The sequence below is a fragment of the Aquarana catesbeiana genome, linkage group LG02 (genome assembly GCF_042186555.1).
Source record: "Aquarana catesbeiana isolate 2022-GZ linkage group LG02, ASM4218655v1, whole genome shotgun sequence".
In the NCBI taxonomy this organism is placed as follows: domain Eukaryota; kingdom Metazoa; phylum Chordata; class Amphibia; order Anura; family Ranidae; genus Aquarana; species Aquarana catesbeiana.
In genome coordinates this window covers 583,139,806-583,156,124 of record NC_133325.1, presented here as the reverse complement: position 1 = coordinate 583,156,124, position 16,319 = coordinate 583,139,806, and the positions used below count along the sequence as shown (strand labels likewise).

At 44.4% G+C, this 16,319-nt stretch overlaps 1 pseudogene; it reads right to left on the bottom strand.

Moving 5' to 3' along the window:
- Window positions 1–15,030: 15,030 nt before the first annotated feature.
- Window positions 15,031–15,164, bottom strand: LOC141130858 (U2 spliceosomal RNA; annotated as a pseudogene).
- Window positions 15,165–16,319: the final 1,155 nt, after the last annotated feature.

The following is a 16,319-nucleotide window of genomic DNA, read 5'->3' as shown; positions in this document are numbered from 1 at the left end:
AGAGCCCAATTTAGTGATAAAGACGCGTCCTCATGTGATATGATCGTATATAATGAGGACACGTCTGCTGTCACTAAAAATGTTTCAATATTTGGGTTCAAGCGTATCTCCCCCAACTTTTGTAACAAGTCCGTGGTGTCTCTCAGGTAGGCCCTAGTAGTTTTCACACTAGGTTGGAGAAACCTGTCAAGATATTCCCCCAGCCTGGCTGTGACTGATCCTATCCCGTTGACTATCGGGCGGGCTGGAGGTATTTTAGCATCCTTGTGGATTTTGGGGAGTGTGTATATCACCGGAATCCTACAGGCACTGGGAACCAGATACCTTTTTTCTTTAAGGTTCAGGGCATTGATGGCATATCCCCATTCAATGAGTGAGTTGAGTTGTTCCCTATATTTGACTGTAGGGTCACAAGTCAGTCTCTCATACGTGGACCGATCACTCAGCATACTTGTCAGTTGCTCATGATAAAAGGATTTATCCAAAATGACAACCCCTCCCCCCTTGTCAGCTGGGCGCACAATGATGTCTTTTCGCTTTTCTAGCGACCTGATGCCCTCCCTGATATACTTTGGATTAACTTCCTCTTTGACTTTAATAGCATCCAGATCCTTCAAGACTAAGTTCTTGAATACCTCCACGTAATGGTTGTTGGAGTTCTGGGGATTAAAGATGGATTTGTTCTTCAAACCACTATCAATTTTGCATCCAGGCGTTCCGGCTTTAATCGTAGAACTTACTGGGTGACTTAAAAAATATTTTTTAATATTCAGAGTTCTGATATATTTGTGGGTATCAATGAATATTTCGAACTTATTCAAAACTTTCTTCGGGCCACATTTAAGGCCCAAGTTCAAAATATTCATCTCTTTAGCATTCAATGTTATTTTGCTCAAATTATAAATGCCTACATTTACCTGTCCCTCATTCTCTTTCTTGGGTTGTTGCCGTCGTCCTGCTCGGCAGCCCCTTCGCCTCTTGAGAATGATCCCATTCCCTTGTTTGCATATTGCTGTGGCTCCTTCCTCCCCTCCCTGTTGTTCCTTGGGTGATCCATTCCTCTCGGTGTTCCTCCTCCCCTCCCCCTCCTCCCTCGCCACCCTAAAAAAGGTGGTGGTCCTTGCTGATGGTATTGGGGTACATGGTAATCCCCATCCAAGGGTAGATATCTGTTGTGGAGCGGAATGGGGCTTCTCCCCTCCCCATATTTAAATGGTGAGTATTGTTGATTCCCCCCATAATTCTGTGGTCTATATTGGTCTCCTCCATAGTTCCTATTCTCCATGTGGGGACCATTCCACTCATTCTGATTAGAGTTGGGGTACTGTTCATCTCTTATTAGTTGAGGCTGTTTGGGAGTGTAATAATAATCCCTCTGTTGTTCCTCTCTATATTGTGTAGGGGGGTAAAGATTGCTCTGTCCCAGTACTCCTTGTTGATGTTTATCATCACTCCTCTTACTACCGGTCTTTTTGTTAGGCTCCAGTTTAGAACCATTCATTGGTTTGGCATTTCCCTTTACCTGTACCGGGGCCTCATTAGTGCTAGAGATAGGAGTTTGCCATGCATAAATCTTATTGTTTTTAAAATCAGCTACATCTCTATTATATTTTCTGACCTTTTTCTTTTGTGTGTCTCGATCAACCTTTTCAAGTTTCTTCTTCATATTGGTATTGAACTCTTTCATCTGGCTGGATTCACTCATAGGTTCTAATTTCTTTCGAATCCCACTGATTTGTTCATTGATGTAGAGTAGCTGACATCCCTTATGTTCCTCTATACATTACAATAGTAATCACAGAATTAAATGAGTACTAATAATGGGCAGAACAAATTTGAGGACTGAGAAGATTTCCTTTAGTTGAACTAACAAAAGTGTGCCCATTCTAGAGCTGGTAACATTGAGGATATTCAATATAATTTTAAAGAACTGTTTTTGTGGGTAAGAGGCATAGGGAAGGAGTATGGATGTATAAAAGTGGGAAGTATGTGCAGGTGAAGGAGAGGAATGTGGAGGGTATGCCAGTGGGCAGTATGTACAGGAGAGGAGTGTGGAGGGTATGCCAGTGAGCAGTATGCACAGGAGAGGAGTTTGGAGGGTATGCCAGTGGGCAGTATGTATAGGAGAGGAGTTTGGAGGGTATGCTGGTGGCAGTATTTACAGGAGAGGAGTGTGGAGAGAGAGACAGTTGGCAGTATGTACAGGAGGGGCGTGTGGAGGGTATGACAGTTGCCAGTATGTACAGGAGAGGAGTGTGGAGGGTATGATCGAGGCAGTATGTACAGGAGAGGAGTGTGGTGGGCATGACAGTGTGCAGTATGTACAGGAGAGGAGTGTGGATGGTATGAGAGTGGGCAGTATGCACAGGAGAGGAGTGTGGAGGGTATGACATTCGACACTATGTAGAGTAGAGGAGTTTATGAAAGTGGGAAGTATGTACAGCAGAGCAATGTGGAGGGTATGACAGTGGGCAGTATGTACATGGGAGGAGTGTGTACGGTATGATACTGAGCAATATGTACAGGAGACGAGTGTGGAGGGTAAGACAGTGGGCAGTATGTACAGGAGAAGAGTTTGGAGGATATGACAGTGGGCAGTATGTACAGGAGAGGAGTGTGGAGGTTATGACAGCAGGCAATATGTACAGGAGAGGAGTGTGGTGGGTATGACAGTGAGCAGTATGCACAGGAGAGGAATGTGGAGGGTATGACAGTAGGCACTATGTACAGGAGAGAAGTGTATGACAGTACAGGTGGGCTGTATGTACAGAAGAGGATTGTGGGGGGTATGACAGTACGCACTATGTACAGGAGAGAAGTGTATGACAGTGAGAAGTATGTAAAGGACAAGGGTGTGGAGGGTATGACAGTGGGCAGTATGTACAGTAGAGAAATGTATGACAGCAAGCAGTATGTACAGGATATGAGTGTGGAGGGTATGACAGTGGACACTATGTACAGGAGAGAAGTGTATGACAGTGGGCATTATGCACAGGAGAGGAATATGGAGGGTATGACAGCCGGCACTATGTACATTAGAGGAGTTAATGAAAGTGGGCAGTATGTACAGCAGAGCAGTGTGGAGGGTATGACAGTGGGTAATATGTACAAGAGAGGAGTGTGGACAGTATGATACTGAGCAGTACGTAGAGGAGACGAGTGTGGAGAGTAAGACAGTGGGCAATATGCACAAGAGAGGAATGTGCTGTGGAGGGTATGACAGTGGGCACTATGTACAGGAGAGAAGAGTATGACAGTGAGCAGTATGTACAGGAGAGGATTGTGGGGGTATGACAGCGGGCACTATGTACAGGAGAGAAGTGTATGAGAGTTAGAAGTATGTACAGGAGAGGAAAAGCACGGGTGGGCGGTCCAGAAATGGTTAAACAAAAGAGAAGTTTATTTTTCAGAACAGGAAAAATATGGCAGAGAGGGAAATAGGGCACAAGACACCATTGGTAATGATCAGCAACCAGCAGATTGACAGACTCCTTAGACAAAAATAGGTGAGACTAGGCAGACAGCATTTCAGGAAAAGTGCCTTTAAGCTGAAGCTGTACTTTATAGGACAAGCTGTCTCCTCTAGCAACTAAACTTTATTCACTGCTTCATGCACTGATTCCCTTGGATAAGTTCTCTCTGAAGTCGTCCCAACCACTTCATAGCCTCCTGCTCATGAAAAGTCCTCTCGCTGGTGATTCCTTAGAACTCCATCCCTCTAGAATCGTTACCCGATCTTTAGCAGGCTTTTCTCCGTATAAACTTGAACACCTGGATAGGCCTCGGTTAAGCCTAGCAACCGGCAATCACATGGAGAGGCACCAGGCTTCTGGCCTAGCAGCTAGGAACTCTACATACCATCCAACTAGGCCGAAGCCCCAGGGGGAACACACTGCCTAATCACCTGACTTCATTACATTAACCACTTCAGCCCCGGAAGAATTTACCCCCTTCCTGACCAGAAAACTTTTTGCAATTCGGCACTGTGTCGCTTTAACTGACAATTGCACGGTCGTGCGACATGGCTCCCAAACAAAATTGACGTCCTTTTTTCCCCACAAATAGAGCTTTCTTTTGGTGGTATTTGATCGCCTCTGTGCCACAGCACCACCTACTGACAGAAGGGAGAAGCCACAACTTAAAATGGAATTAACAGAAGTCATGTAATTACTAAATACTACAAATTGGCCAGGCTGTCTACCACCAGGCACATTAAATTTACCTGTAGCCCTATTCTAGGGACAAGGATGCTACATGTGGATTGAAATTAAGCCAATTAAGCAGAGATCAGCCATAGTCGATCTATTGTATGTATGGGCTAGCTGGTTGTACACAAGTCAATCTATTAATCGACTTGAGTACAACCAGCCTGTCAGGTTTTTCTCAAAGCAATCAGTGCTGCCAGCTATAGTTAGCAACACTGATCATTGTATTCTGTGCTGTGGGTAGGGAAGGCTCCCCACTGGCAGAACACAATAACACTGCGGGAGTGATTCCCTCATCCACAGGTCAGCAGGTGAAAGGGTGTGTGGGGACAGGCTAGGGAGAGAGGTCTGTCAGCAGGGGGGTGTGAGGTGGTCATGGAGGGATATCAATCAACGGGGGGGGGGAATAACTGGGAGTGATATCTTTTGGAGTAGGGTCTGTCATCTGCAGGTTGGGAAATGGTCACCTGTGATATAAGTTGAATGGAGGTGGCTAACATGGGAAGTGGCTGGGGAGTGACCTGGTTGGTGGCGAGTGTGAAATGGATGATGTGTTTCAAGTTTCTGTCACAATTGCGGTAGTGCTTACTGCCATCTTAAAAGTGATCTGTGGTGGTTTGCTTTTCAACGAGTGGTATGGCAGCAACTGACAGGCGTTCATTAGGGGCTACTGCCACCTCCTTTTTTTTTTCACATTGCTGAATGGTATATTTACATTGTTGGACTATGCTGCTACTGCGGGCGAGTTTGGCTTGCAGTTTCAGAGTGGCCCCATTGAAATCAATAGGCGAGTTTGATAGGCGGTGCTGTCTGTCAAACTCTGCGGGCTGAGTTAAAGATGCTGCAGCTAAAGAAATTACAAAAAAAAAGTTCCAGCTATGAAGTAAAGCATCACAGCTACAGCATTCGTACAGCCTTGTCCAAATGTATTTTTAGGATTTGGGTCAGGGACATGCGGTGAGGTCAATGGCTGGGGAGTCACTGGCTAGTATCAGAGACAGATACACACAGGTTACATACCCTGCGCTGTTCGTTAGAGCGAGAGCAATAATTCTAGCATTAGACCTCCTCTGTAACTCTAAACATGTAACCTGTAAAAAATTTTAAAGCGTCGCCTATGGAGATTTTTAAGTACTGAAGTTTTGTGCCATTCAACAAGTGTGCGCAGTTTTAAAACGCGACACGTTAGGTATCTATTTACTCGGCATAACATCATCTTTCATAGTATACAAAAAAATCTGGCTAACTTTAGTGTTTTTTGTTTTTTTTTTTTATTAATGAAACAGTTTCTTTCCACAAAAAACACCTTTGAAAAACTGCTGCGCAAATACCGTGTGACATAAAGTTGCAACAACCACCACTTTATCCCCTAGGGTGTCTGCTAAAACAATATATATAATGTTTGGTGGTTCTGAGTAATTTTTTTAGCAAAAAAATTATGATTTTTAAATGTAGGTGAGAAATGTCAGAATTGGCCTGTGTGGCATGGGGTTAATTACCATAAGTAAATAATTATTATATATTGTTTTTAAGGTAAGTTACTATATTTTCAAAAACTGTACAAGCAGGTGGCTTAACAGACAAATTACTGAAGTAATTTCGCAGTAAATAGATAAATAATACATTATTATGTTAAAGCATAATAATATATGATTTAGCTTAATTATAACAGTACCTTTTCAGCAGCAAAAGATTCTCATTCTCCCTCTTAACTGTGTAAGAAAAACATGGGATTATGGGTAAACCTTATACCCATAATCCCATGTTTTTTCCCTTCTAATTAAGAGGGCTGGGCTGAAGGGAGCATGTGTCTTTTAGACACATGCCCCCTTCTATGACACTGCAGTGAGAGGACAGCCGCCACTGCAGCATTTTTATTGGACAGCTGGGGCCAATGGTACTTTACCATTGGTTCAAGGCTCCAAGCTGTCCATTGAGCCCAGTGCCTCTGACAAGAAGTGAGGAGAGGCACTGTGAGCTCATCCTCTCAGTCTGCTGCAGAGTGTGCCAGCTTGTATTTAAACTGGCCGCTCTGTATGTAGCTTCTGACAGGCTGCACAAGGAGCCCCGTATCTCCGGAATCATAGGTCCTAGGAGCCCCAAAATTTGAACAGTGGTGGGCTACGTCTTTGGCTATCTACGACCCTCAAAGTTCGATTGTTTTTTTTGTGCCTTTTTTTTTAGGGTCCAGCTCCTGATTGGCAGGGAGGAGGATCATTGTGGCGATAGCGAATATTTATTCGCTATTGCCACACAACTGGATTGTAGCCTTTTTTGAAGCCTATTAAAGCCTCTGGCTCTAATCATGTGCTTCAAAAAAACACACCCCTGCCATTGGAATCCATGTGTCCAGCGCCCTGTATGTAGATCAGAGGGCCGGATGCATGGATGGGGGGCGGCGGCGTCTGTGCGCCCCTAATGGATGGGCCATCTCTGACCACATGTTTGGTTTTTAGATGCCAGGCAGCCCTAGCAACCAACCACTAATGCTGATGAAAGATGGGACTGCACTGGTGGAGCCACTGAAAAATCATTGGCAACGTTGCTTGTGATGCTCGGGCCCCCTACATGTGGCTGGCTCCCCCAATAGCAGACCTGCATATGGCCCAATGGCCCTGGCCCACCGGGTAAATGCCCGGTGTGCCCTATGGCCAGTCCAGGCCTGTGTAGCAGATTGTGGCAATTAAATAATGTTATGGAATGGATCAGTATCTATTACCGTTGATGTTTTCTGCTGTTTGAGTTTTAGCAGCAGCTAGTTTAAACAGACCTACTGAAGCCCTGACATTGTTGGGGATCTGTTGCCTCCTCTGCCAGAGCCTTGAGAAATAGAACACTATTTATAGATTCATATGGACAGAGATAAAGGGATACATTTAGACATAGATAGATAGTAACTTGGTCTGCGAGTGTTTTGCAAGACAAGCAAATTTTTAAAATAAATTTTAACTTGATACACAAGCGAGGTCTTGCAATACGAGTAAGGTCACGCCCCGTCAATGGGAGCTATCTTAATTGGCACTACTGAAGTCGCTCTAACTTTAGAAAAATTTCCTGTACTACTTCAAGGCGACTTGTATCTGACTTGTGCCCATAGACTTTAAGGAGGGTTTGTGAAAAAAAAATGCTTATGCTCAAATAAACTCAAAGGAGCTCAAAGGAGCTCAATAAAAATGTGCACAAGAGCACAAAAAAGCACAAGCTTCTTCAAGCTGAAATAAAAGCTCAAATGCCTGTAAAAGCAGCTTTTTTTTTTTTTTTGAGCTGCAGTGTGCATGAGCCCTAAGTCAGATCCTCATCTTAATTGATGTGATTTTGATCCGAAATTACGTGAAGATTACCCAAACATTCCCTGAAGTTGCCTTGAAGTCACATTGCTATAATCTTTTTATAGACTGAAGGACTTATGAATAAATGGTTGTGGAACGAATTATCTGAGTTTCCATTATTTTTTATGGGGAAATTTGCTTTGATATACGAGTGCTTTGGATTACAAGCACGTTTCTGAAACAAATTATGCTAGCAATCCAAGGTTTTACTGTACTTACTCCCTTTGATATATGGCCTTGCACAGAAACAACAGCACTTTGGCATAAGGGTGCTTCTTTTTATTATGGAGCTAGGGCTGCACTTTGCACTGAATGATGCTCTTCTGTCAACTCCTGCCCGTACGGGTCAACTCCAGCCTATACTGGTCATGAGGTGAGTGCAGGTGTTTGATACCCACAATCTTTTGGTGAGTCCTTTGGTGTGATACTTCTTACTCCACTGAGCTCTGTACTGAGAGCAGTATAGACTACTAGGTGCAGGATTCAAATTCCCAGCACTGACTGGTCTGTAACTTAAATGAATAGTGCACCAAGTAGTCCATATTGTCCCCAGTAAAGAGCTTAGTGAGGAGAGCTACACCGAGAGATGCACCATCAAATCGCAGGCACTGATTAAGGTATGTGAGTGGGGGTTGGAATGCCTTTTACTTATCTCCAGCCACCATGTACTAATAATGCATAGTCCACTAAAGGTGGACTATGCCCTTCACATATCACAAATGACAACATGTCAAAATACAGAAATATTCACTTATACCTATCCTCCTTCTACCTGGCAATCAGGAGGTCCCAGGGAGAATTTATAATCTTGTAGACTTCCTCCCAGGCCTTCTTCTTTCAAACTCTGTTAGAATATCTAGGAATCTCAGTGCCCAAGAGTCCAGGCTTCTGCAGCAATGAGGTCACTATGAGTGACATCCCTGTTCCCCTAAGGCCCCATTCACACCTGAGCGACTTTCTGCTTGAAGCTTGTAGCTCCAAAATGCTCAACAAGGCAAATCCCATTCATTTCAATGGTCCCTGTTAACATCTGAGCGTTCTGTCGCCTGAAGCAAAACGCTGTCACTCAAAAAAGTACATAAGCTTCCTTTTTGGCAGATTACAAGCGTTTTAGGCCCAATAGAAACGCCTGACTTGAGTCTTTTCACAAGTGTTTTACAAGTGTTTTCTGTTTAAATAGCAGCCCTCCACCCCTAATTTCCTCTCCCTCTCCTCCCACTAGTGCTTTCTATTGGCTAAACAAAAACGCCTGAAGCTGTAAAACGCTAGTAATACGGGGTCCCCCAAGGATCTGTCCTGGGACCAATTCTGTTTAGTTTATACATTAACCACTTCCAGGCCACCCGCCGTCGTTATACGTCCGTACTTTGACGTTGAATACCGTTGTTATGGCAGCATGTAGCTGCCATAAACCCGGTATTTTTAAAAATGGTGGGCGGTCTGCTTTCAGATAAAAGTGCTCTCTGTGGCGGATTCGCCGCAAGATCACTTTTTTAAAATAATTTTTATTTGTAACACAGAGAGTACAGCATAGCCAACAATATCCAACTGTTTAGGGTTTGCGAATGAGATAACAAAGGTAAGCGCATCAACATATATGGCTACAAAAACATAAGGTATAAAGGGGATGGGGAAGGAAACCAGGGAAAGAAGAAAAACTATAAAGCAACATTGCTAAGGGGGATATCCCCACGTGACCCCGGGGGTTACCCTGGGTAAGCATTCTAAAATGCCTGGACACCCCACCATGAAGTGGCCACAGGGGACCCCACTACTCCACTACCGGAGGAGGGGGGCAACGAGGCATCCATCAAACCTCTGTCCAGGGGCACAGCTGCCGGGGCCCATCCCAGGACCCCCCAGTGTGGGAGGCAATGGAATCATAGTTCAGGTTTTTCACCTAGTGCAACACACATAATACAGCAAGAACAGGAACTGAAAGAAAAACACATCTTATAAATAAAAAAAAAAATTAGAAAATAATATAATCTAGTTGACCACAATGACCGAATCGCAGGGAGAAAAACACAGACATTGGAAAGTATAAAGTATAAAGATTGGTTTCAGGCATTAGCATCACAGTTCAAGTAGGTACTCTCAGCGAGGGCTCTGCCAACTCCAACAATACAACCTCCAGGCTGGATGGCACTGGGTTGGGGTCAGCGGTGCACTTCTGCCAAGGTGCTCAGATACTATTAAAATACCCGCGTCTATCCTTACACGTCGCCACCCACTCCTCTGCCTCCTTACTCTCATCCACTTGACTGAGGCACTCAGCTCTAGTGGGCACCTGTGGACACTTGTAGTAGATAGTTATAAGTCGTTTAGCTGCATTCAGGAGGTGTGGTAGCTCACTTTTCTTGTAGAGGGCAGGGATGTGCAGGAGGAAGCAAGCCCGGGGGCAGCGGGATATCAACTCCGAGAGCATCTTTCATCTGAGTTTTGATGTCTGACCAGAATGGACGAATCATAGGGAATTCCCACCAAAGGTGAAGGAGTGTGCCCCTCTGACCACATCCATGCAAGAAATGATCTGTGACCGAGGGGTAAATACATGACAGGGCTGCAGGTACCCGGTACCAGCGCGTCAAAAGCTTATAGTTAGTCTCTTGTGCCTTGGATTCTATGGAGTTGGTGTGTGAGTTTAAGCATGTGTGTTATTTGTTCAGCTGAGAACTCCAAGTCACGCTCCCACTCCCGGATAAAGGCAGGCTTTGGCATAGTGGAGGCAGAGCACAGAAGCTTCAGGAGTGAACAGCTGCTCATAGGGAGTTAAGAGTAGAGAGCTCCCTAATAGAACCTCCATGGCCTGCAAAAAAATGGTGTAACTGGTGGGGAGAGGGGAATGGGATCAATAACAGTGCTGGTGGAAAGGGGGAATGGGATCAGTGGAAGTGCTGGTGGGGAGGGGGGAATGGGATCAGTGGCAGTGATGGTGGGGGGAGGGGAAACGGATCGTTAACAGTGCTGGTGGCGAGGGGGGAATGGGATCAGTAACAGTGCTTGTGGAGAGGGGAATGGTATCAGTAACAGTGCTGGTGGGGAGGGGGGGATTGGGATCAGTAACAGTGCTGGGGAGAGGGGAATGGGATCAGTAACAGTGCTGGTGGAGAGGGGAATGGGATCAGTAACAGTGCTGGTGGGGAGGGGAGAATGGGATCAGTAACAGTGCTGGTGGGGAGGGGGGAATGGGATCAGTAACAGTGCTGGTGGAGAAACTGAAAATTGATCAATCCTGATCTACTGACGGACTCTCATTTCTTGAGGCCCTAAAATGCCAGGACAGTAGAAATACCCCCCAAATGCCCCCTTTTTGGAAAGTAGACAGCCCTAGGTATTTAGTAAGAGGCGTGGGGGGTTTTTTGAAGTTGTAATTTTTTTTTGTCATCATTTTTTGGAAAATGAAGAAATAAAAAAAAATGTTTCAGACCCCCCCCCCCCCCCCCCCATGTTGAGGCCATGTGGATCTTTTTTTCTGAATTTTTAATTGCTGGTAATTTTTTTTACATTTATCTGTCAGCAGGGAAGCCCGCTGACAGCTGATGAGTCATCGATTGTTAGGATGCCGAAGGGTGCCAGCTCCTAACAACCAATGCAAAAACAAACCATTTGTCTGTTGACATCCATTTGGGTCCGCTTCCATTTTTTTTAATGGAAGAAAAATTGAGCCTTCTTCTGTTGCAAAAACAGATGTTAACGAAGGCAGGTGTCAATGGATGATCATCTGATAACATCCAATTGCCCATAAAAATACATGGGTGTCCGTTTTTCCTCCGTCAATGGATGGAGGAAAAACAGACAAACTAAACGCCCAGGTGAAATGGACCTAAGCCCTCTGTGATAACGAGAGACTTAGGGCTATGAAAACCCCATCGCAATGATGTACTCCCAGATGACATTTGTTGCTCTCACATCCCTGAGAATGAAAAAATGGTTTTAGTTTAGTATTCTATATCTGCCTTTCTAAACCTTTTTAACATGGAGTAACCATTAAAATAACTTTCAGGTCCCAGGGAACCCCTGCTAATTATTACTATAACTATAGCTCATTGTATATTTTTATGAACAATGAGTTGCAAAAATAGAATAAACAAAAGAATGGAATGCGCCATAACAAGTACATTTGACGTTCTGGACTGCGCTAAGTGATACAATTATTTTCAGTAACAATAATGAAATTAAATGGATAATAATGTTGGCCAGAAAAGAAATTCAGACAGTGAAAATTGTAGGCTTCTCTCATATTGGTAGTTAGTGGAGAAATGCCACTTTGCTATGATGACCCCCCCCCCCCCTACCAGAACACACCGGGCAGTGCTCGCAGTCGTTGGCTGCGAGTGCTGTTTGGATGCTGGTTTTCCAGCATGTCCATTCAACAGAAGTTGGCTGTCGGCTGTTAGCTGTCTGACAGGCTGTTGTACACACGGGCTGAATGTCGGCTGGTTTCTGTTGAACCGGCCGATACCGGCTTATATTTGGTCCATGTGTACCAGGCTTTAGTTTGGTGATCAGTGAGAGGAGGTTCCTCTTACAGTGTTGGTCATATAAGGCCAGTCAGTAAGAAGTAGTCAGTGGAAAACCTGCTCCTTATGTTGGTAGTACTTACAAAAAGCTAAAAAGATTATTGGTGTCAGTGTCATTGTTCAATGTTCATTGCTAAGCGTACTTCTAGCAATCTCTCTCCTAGAAATCCTAGGGGTCCATAGGAACTCTTGTTGGGAAAGGTTCACCTATATATTAGTATGAATGAAAAACAATATTACATGACAGGTAGTAAAAGAATTGTTAGTTATTACTGTATCTTTCCAATAGTTTTAGGGACATTTATAAAGTTCAATCACAGTGACAATGTTGTTTTTCAAGTTTTTTTTTCCTGCAGAAATCTGCATTTTTTCCCGAAGTTTCATATTACTTGTAAGAGACATTTGTGTACTTTTTACTATCTTGTCAGGCTAAAATTAAAGCATTTGCATTTTTTCATTTGTTACAGTGCAGAAGCCTCCCAGATTTTAACCTGGGTTAAGGCCCCTTTCACACGGGCATCTGTTCTGCCGTTGTTAACAGCATGTGTTGTTATTTTGAAATTCCAAGACTCCAGGCACAGCGATCACTTGCGGTTGTATAATGCGATTAACAGCGTTTACATGCGGCTGTGTTTAGCTGCGGTGGAACATTCTTGCCATTTCTGATGTGCTTCCTTTTGTTTTTCTTTCCTTGTTGCCGCATGTTTCCGCAGGGGAAATAATACACTGCTTTTACCTGCGGTTATGTACAGATAGCTGCGCTAAATCGGTTCTGAACGCAGTCAAATTTTTTTTTAACCTCACAAAACACCATGTAACGAAAACGTCGCTAAACACAGTGTGTGAATGGGGCCATAGGGAAGCATTGTGTGAGTTTAGGTGCGGTAGATAACTTCATCTGTCCGCAGCTAAAAGCTGAATTCTATCTGCCCGTGTAAAAGGGGCCTAATTCTGTGACTACTTGTGTCTACTGGACACTTCAAAGCACAATCACTGGTGCATTATGGGGTTGGATTTTCTTGGGAACTACAGAAGGTGGCACACATTTCAGTACCTGCATAATGCTGCTAAGTCACCTTTTGTTATTCTCTGTTTTCAGGTTTGGGGGAGCCCATGGTTGGGGTGAGGGTCCTGGGCAATGACCACTTGACTGTGTGTACATAAACAGCTAGGGGTTCCTGTTAGGTAGGATGTACAGAGTTCTATAATTTCTAATGGTGACCTTGGCTATTCCTAGAGAGGGAAGCAGGGAATCGGTCCACACCAATAGAGTACCACAACCTAGACTGCCCAGAGTACCATTACAATCTGCCAGCAAAATGCAGAGAAACAGCGCTGTTCTGGATGCTGGAAAGCTCTCTGCATTCCAGCATCTGGTACTAAATGAAGCCAGAACTGTCAGGTGGATTGATTTCCATCCAACAATTGAACTATAGTACCGGCTTGACTGCACAAGAGAGCTTGGCATGGGAGTGTATGTTCAGGTAAGTAAACCCTGAACACCAGTGCTGGTTATTGTTCAGGGCTATTGTACTTTGCTAATTGCCGTTTGCTTTATTTGGCAAGCCTGTTAGTGTTTGCATGTGAACTATATCAGACCAGAACCATTTTCCCTATTTGTCCTAGAACTTGCAGAGTTAGTAAACTAGAATATGGCCTTGTCTTCTTTCTGCAATAAAATAGTATACAATGAGCAATGGTGACTCATAAAGTGCAACAATCCAAGGCAATCAATGAGATTTTAGCTTTGGATAGTGGCTTTTTGTTACTACACTTTGCTCAACTGGTTTGAGAGCAGGTTGGGATAAGTTACATTCCAATGCATAGGACAAAATTAAGAAAACACAGGCAGGCTAACCTATCCAGTGTCTGAACTGCTCTTCATGAACAACACCAGTGCACTGACATAGATATAATACAAAAGTGTCTCCTAAAAGAAATCGGTGCTGGAGGTTTATTGCTGCCAATAACACCAATACTGAGGGTTACTTTTTCTTTTTTTTTAGCCAGTGGAGTGCAAAACAACCCCAAAAACAGTACACACACATAAAGAATGACACACAAAAATGTGCAACGGGTGTTACACTGATCCTCCACTAGGGAAGGACCTTACCCTGATCCCCCGGGGTGTTAGGCTCCAGACGGGGACTGAGGTACTTCACATGGGACCATCTGGCTGAAACAGACGGACCCCCGTTCTCTGGAAGGTCTGCCGAAACAGACCCACCCAAGTACTAGGTGGGACTCCCCCAAAGGGAGACCCCATGAGAGAGGGAAAACCAAGCCAGAAGGCCTATGTCCACCCCCTCCCAAGACTTTCAGAGGAGGCCTCACACCCTACTCATCACACTGTGACAAACACCAAACAAAAAAAAAACAAAAAAAAGTGAGGCACACAGGGGTAAATAAAAAGAAAGGGGGGAGAAGGAAGATGAGGAGAAGTGAAAGTGGCCATTGTGCAATACAATGACCGGCCCTTCGGCCAGGAATAAAAATTTCCCCTGGTCCTAGCCAAAAGGCTCGGCCCTAGAGACAGGTGCAAAAAAACGTGTGTTGTGGTGAAGTGACCTTGGTGCCATTAATCAAGTGCTTGAACACTGTGACTGTACCACACCCCTGAACTGCCACTTCAGGAGCACATTCACCACTGGCTTTTCGTACAACCCTGACCAACTATAACAGCCCCCACTCCACACAGGAAGGACTGAAGTTCTGGGAGCTCAGGGAGAGCCCTTTACCATCAGGCTCAGCCTTCACTCTCATCCCTCCCTCCTAATTACACTCAAGAGATACTAACCACCCCCCCAAAGGAGGAGCTGGTGTTCTCTCCCGAAAAACTGTACGGAGCTAGGACTGCTCCAATCCAGGCCAGAAGGCCAGGGACCCGACCCTCAGGGTCAGACCCAGTGGTTCTCCATCCCCATCAGAAGGCTTTCCTTTTGGCTACGAACCGCTCCAGGTTACCTTTACACCAGCAGGTTTTGCATAGCCTCCGCCATCCCTGATACCACCTCGCCATAGATCAGGGACAGAAACAAGCGCCACCACCTGGCAACTGATAAGAACATATATTACACTTGATCTTAGCCAAAAGGCCGAGAAGCGAATAGAATACTGAGCGTTACTATTACTGTCAAAGACACCAATCCTGCATATATGGGCTTATTTTACTCCCATACGACAAGTCATAACACCGATAAGTGACACCCACTTTACTGGCGATGAGTCCAGGTTTTTGCTCTTAATACCTTGAAGGCATCCCTCCTAACTTTGCATGCTTAGATTGGTTCCTCTTATTTGAATCTGTTTATTTTGTATACCTTGAATGTCTGCCTCTTGTTCCAAAAGTCTTTGACCAATTGTTTGAGGGTGTGTTTAACCCCCAGAATACCCAGGTATGCTAATAAAAATCCTGATACTCAAGGGGTTAAAACAAGCTCATGCCTGCTGTTGCTTGGTATTGATTTTTTCAGCTGATTGGCTTTCAAGTAAAAGTCATCCGGGCAGCTCTAGAGCCACCCAGTCACTTTAAGCAGTACCAGGATCATAACATGTAATACCTCCTCCTCCCCCCACCACTTTCACCTGCTGTGGTTCCTGGGCTTTCCCACTCTTCCAGGAAGTTCAGGACCATGGTAAAATGTCCCAACATTGAGAGCAGGAAGAGACTGTTGAACATTAATTTCTCAATCTCAACTGCAACTACTCTCCATACCTGGAAGTGAAATGCAGTAAGCATTTGTTTGGAATAAAAATGGGGTAACTACTTCTTCAGAAAACACCTGTCAAAATAGTATACTCAGATCCATCCAAATGGAAGGAAATATCTAAACTTTGGCTTATGCATTTATCTTGAGTATGTCATTTTCGGCCCTCAAAGAGTTTATATCCAATTTTTTTCATATTAACTTTAAAAGGTTATCTAAACAATATTAAGCCTCAGGCAATTGAGGGCATTTAGCCAAATTGGCATCTAACACCTTACCCATGTGTAACCTTGTGCTATCACCTGTGGCAACCACGGCGAGCGATCGTGTTCCAGATTACAAATATGTCCAGTGCTCTGCATGGAGCGGGCATTGCTCACTGCATTGCAGAGAAGATAAAATGTTGTAACTTTATTAATCCTGCTTAACACAGTAAAGGGAGTGGGAGATGTCTGCTGTTGCCCCTAGTAACGGTATGCAACGAGGGGTTGTCTTTGACGGGATGCTGCACGGTCAGTCCCACACAGTAGGATATCATGGAAAAGAGACTTTACT